Raw genomic sequence first — 5,107 nt, 5'->3', positions numbered from 1 at the left:
CAGCATGTGAACTGCCCTGTTAGTCCTCACCTATTGCCTTTGCTTCCTACAGATATCCACCTGTTCCATAAATAACCAGGCAATTTAGATTGCTGCTGCACTGTGTTCTGAGCAAGAGCTGTGCTAATAGTCTGAGCAGGCAAAGGCAGGGGAATGTCATTTCTGAGCTTGGCTGGAGATGAATACATCAGCTCCCCAGCCAGTTACAGGCTAAGTTTAAAAAGCGCTATTCTAAATGAAAATTAGATGGTTAAACACTATGGGGGGAGGGAGGAAATAGGATAATCCCTTCAAAGCTTTAAATGGAAGATTCTCAAACCTACTTCAGCTGATGTGAGACATATGAACAGCCTCAGAATTAAGACCCCTGCAAAACTTCAGCCAGGCAAAACAGCTGCACTGTCTTTTAGGGTAGATACACTTGAACCGGTTATACACGAAGCAGATGTAAGCTAGCCACTCTGCTAATCGCAGCTAAATCTGGTGACCATTCACAGGCTGTTCTGAAGAATAAAGGGCTAGAGGAGGAAGAGCGCAGACTCGATGACGAGAAACAGGAACTGTAAAACTGTACGGGAGGATGGGGGAAAGCAGCAAATTATTCCACGAGCAGCAGAATCCACAAAGTCTAGTCTGATGGGATTTACATCCATAACATCTGCTGGGCCACTGGTATTTCAATAGATAATAACATAATGTATTTGGAACTGTCAATGAATTCAAGTGCTTTGGTGGAGCAGATTGCGTACATCTCATTTTTCACAGATACAAAAGCCCATATAGGCTAAATAAATCTCTTAGGTTCAAGGGGAATCCCATACCTGCTCAGCAGAGACTAGGGGTTTATGTTTGAGTTTTGCTAACTGATCCCTTTGCAGAGAGCAGCGGATGGGTCTATCCTTATATGCCTTGGGAATTTCTGGAGAAGCTTGTTACAGTCCTGATTGTGCTGAGATTTGAGCTCCAGATAGGAAGGGTGGGAGGGAATGCAGAACAGCACACTGCAACCAAGTCACTCCAATGAATGTCACCTTTTATTCCATGGGGGGGTCAGCTCTTTTGAACTTACCCGAATCCTTCTCATGGCTGCCACAATCTCCACGCGGCTGTTGGGCCTGGGTACGTCCAAGCTACCGATGTACTGAAAGACAGAACAGTGAGATGCACAAGTTAACGGTGCAAGCTTCTTCAAAACAAACAGCATCTTTCATTAATTTAATCCCTGCTTGGTTAGACTCTCTTGACCCAGGACTTAATAGGAATATCTGTTGTGGATAACATTATCAAAGTCAGGGAGGAGTTCATGGATTTCTAACATTGGGTGTGCGCTTCTGACCTCATTCGGATTCTGGATGTGCCTTTACCAGTGCTTTGCAGAGCAGTGTCTGTTGCTAATCAAGTCACGATCCCATGGGTTTGAAAATGGGATTGTCCATCCTGCGTCATTCCTTGCTACACCTGCTTTTAAAAGACATAGCTAAAAGCACATAAGAGTTGGAAAGTTGCCAGGATGTGCAGCATCTAGCTTTCCTGGAAAAGGCTCGTGATTCTGGCCTAACTTTTCAGTCTGGACCATCCTCCCTCTGGATACCGTTGTCCCCGTTTGGATGGACCAGCTCAGCTGTCTGCAGAATCCTGGTGAAGCCACTCAAACCTGTGTCTCACACCACCTGTTTTTAACTATGCTACAGGAGCTGCAGTCCTGAACAAGCTGCCTGGCTGAGCTTGCACCAACACAATAGCAGCTGCCCTTGGCATTGGGTGTCTGCAATTAAGTGTAAGCATCAGTCCTGGCAGAGCCACAGGGAGCCGAGACGTGGGCTGAGATGTGGGCAGATGTGGGTTCCCAGCACCTCCACCTCTACCGCTTCCCCACACCTACGGCTTTCTGCAAGTCGGCTGCCTGTTCCCTCGCAGGCGATGTCAGTACGCTGCTGACGCTGTGCGTGTTGTTAGGGAAGACCTGCAGGCAGCCAGCTCCCTGCTGCGGGCATCTCTCCCTCCGCTGTGCTGTTCCCCGTGCTGTCCATACCCTCCCCTTACGCTGGGTTGTAATGCTCATGTGCCAAAGCAGACTCCGGTTGTGCTGCTGCTGAATGGCAGTACCTGTGACAGCACACATAGCACAGATGCACAGAGTGCTGCCCCCACTGCTGCCAAGCAGGGGGGGCACAAAGCTGCCAGCTCAGCCTTGGGAATGAGGAAAACGCATGTCCTGGACAGTCACCTCGCGTGTGGAGCAAAGGCCATTAATGTTATAAAGTGGTGTAACTCATAGCTCTGAGAAAAGACTTGCACGTCAAGGGCATGTTGGCGAGGGCAGGAAAAATGCCATCCGAGTGAGAGGGTGAGTGGCCCGATGAGAAACGCCAGCGTCCTGCCAGCAGGGGCTGGTGCTGGGTGCGGGGTCCTGCGGCTCCGTCCCCAAGGGCAGGGTGCCAGACTCAGCCCTGGCGGGTTCCCAGCAGGGTCTGTCAGCGCTCTCGCAGCAACGCGGTCTCTGCACGGCTGTCACAGGCAGGTTGGCAGGGGGCAGAGGGCAGGTTACAAAGCTTAGTCCCCCTCTCAAAAGCATTTGGTTCATGAGTTGAGTCTGGGTTTTTTTTGAGTGTGTGGTTTCAAGTTGTGGGGTTTTTTGGGGAGTTGTTCCCCTGTGGAGAGGGGAAGAGGAGAAGGGGTAGCTAAGGCCCCTGCAAACGTTCAGGGTGATAATATACATATGAACAGGGATAAAATACTTCCCCAAGAGCAGCCCCATGGCTATCGCTGTTATTGACTTAGTTCTGGTTCTATTTCTCTACTGTAATGCTTGCAATGGGTTTTATCTTGAAAAACTTCTATTTAATAGGGCTTTCAGAGATGAGTTCTCCTGGCTCAGTACTTACTGCTCTTTCATTTGCCTTGAAATAAACACCGCAAGCAATCTGAAAGGTCATCTGGCTTTTCTGATGTTTCTGTAAATGCCTTTGCAAAATGGCATTTTTAAGAGCATTTAAGTTCAGCTATAGCCTTTGGTAAACCACAAGAGAGTCAAACCGCACAGACCACGAGAGCTTGAGGGCAGCAGGGAAGGGAGCGACAGAGCCAGGATTTCCCTCTGCCCTGGTGGTGAGGGCATATCCGTATCGCTCCAGATCTGTGGTCTCTTTGGTTTGCAGGCATCTCCTTCCCCGCTCTGTGGTGGCTGTCAGTACAGTCACAGGTAATCCAGATTAATTCAGTGCAGCCGGCTGGCCTTTTGTCTGCAAACAGCGCTGCAGTGGGGAACAGGCCATGCTACCAAACATAAATTAATAGGCAGGGGCAAGAGGAGAGCTGGCGACTGCTAAGCCAGAAGAGATTGTCCCAAACTTTGTCCCCACTTTGGCCTTGCTGCAGAGTTTGGGTACTCGTGCTCTCACGCAGAGCCCTGCCAGCTCTCAAAGCTGTACACAAACAGCCACTTTTCCACAAGCAGCTCCCAGTCCCGACCTCCTGAAGTTTGTCCCTGAAGATTATAGGGCAAGTGAGACAGTTTGGTATGTGGAGATTAGAGACTAAACGTGGTCAGTAGGATTGCCTGGTGCGAGACACCTGGCAGCCAGCGCCAGCCTTGTCATTGTCAGAGTTGCAGCTGACTGATGTGCCCACAATGAGCGTCCTAATTGGAAGAGACAGACTTTAGAGCAGAACTGAGCAAGCATGTTACTAAGGTAATGCAAGCCCCATCTCAGATCCACACATCTTAACAGCGTGTTATCCACTCTCTGAATAGCTCTGGATGCCTGAAGCTGTCAATCCGAAGAAGCCCATTTCACTCAGTTAAAGGTACAGTTGCTTCACGTCTTTTGAAAATCAAAATAAGGATTTTTCTGCTTCTCAGCACAGTCTGTGGCATAGCAAATGTTAATTTTAAAAAAGAAATCAAAGATTGTTTTTCTCCCCTACGGAAGAGAGAGATTTTTAAAGTACATGATTAACTGTCTATTCAGATCCATTCTATATCCTGCTTAAATATTACAGCTCTTTTAGCAGGAAAACCAAAATGCACAAAATCCGTATTTCAAAGCTTTATTTGAATATATATGCTCCTTCTTTCCAGCTCAGGAGACAGCAGGCGTGAATTCCATTTCTAATCTGTGTTAGGCCACCTGCAAAGAGGGGAAAGGATCCCTACAGTTGCTCCAGCAAAATGCAATTCTTCTTGTCAGCTGAATTATAAACCCATTCCCTGCGCTGTCTACAGAATGTCAATTCCAATGGAGTCACTTTCTCAGAGTGATGCCACGCTGCCAGACCGTTCTTCACGATCGATACAAAATTTCCAACAATATCAGTATTTCTTTCTGATACCTGAAGACTGCACGCATTTCAACGACGACCTTGCCTGCCCAGCTTTCACGCGGGGAACAGGTCAGATGGAAGGAGGCACTGACATGGTTTTTAAGCCGCACGTAGCAGTTCTCTGGTTTCCAGGGGAATAGAGAGCGGTTTCTTTGCTGCAGGACGGGGGTCCTGCGGTGCTGCCCGATGGGGGACAGGGCAGGCTCCCGGTCCAGCGAGGACCGAGGACGCGCGCCTGGCAGAGGCGCTGCCCAGAGGGAGTCTTCCCAGACCAGTTCTCAAACGAAGCCCACAAGGGTGGCTTCTAAGGATTAGACAGCTGAAAAAAATACTAGGAAGAGAGCAAGAACCTGTTTGATTGTGATAATTAACTGTAAGGCTGTCATAATTTGTTGGTGTTTTCTTTAGACTTCCTCAGACCCGGCACACCGTTGCATGGCAGAGGCGCTGCCCAGAGGGAGTCTTCCCAGACCAGTTCTCAAACGAAGCCCACAAGGGTGGCTTCTAAGGATTAGACAGCTGAAAAAAATACTAGGAAGAGAGCAAGAACCTGTTTGATTGTGATAATTAACTGTAAGGCTGTCATAATTTGTTGGTGTTTTCTTTAGACTTCCTCAGACCCGGCACACCGTTGCACAGGCGCCTTCAGAGCCGAGCAGAGATGTGCTGGGGGGGCACGGCCAGCCCCGGCCTCGAGCCCCCGCGGCCATCGGCCCCGTGGCCAGCACATGCCCACCCGCTGGCGGCCAGCGAGCCGCGGGGACTCTGCGCCCCAGGGCGGGCT

Source organism: Charadrius vociferus, unplaced genomic scaffold (genome assembly GCF_000708025.1).
Source record: "Charadrius vociferus isolate BGI_N301 unplaced genomic scaffold, ASM70802v2 scaffold549, whole genome shotgun sequence".
NCBI lineage: Eukaryota > Metazoa > Chordata > Aves > Charadriiformes > Charadriidae > Charadrius > Charadrius vociferus.
The sequence above is the reverse complement of the archived record's forward strand: the minus strand, read 5'-3'. Positions refer to the sequence as shown.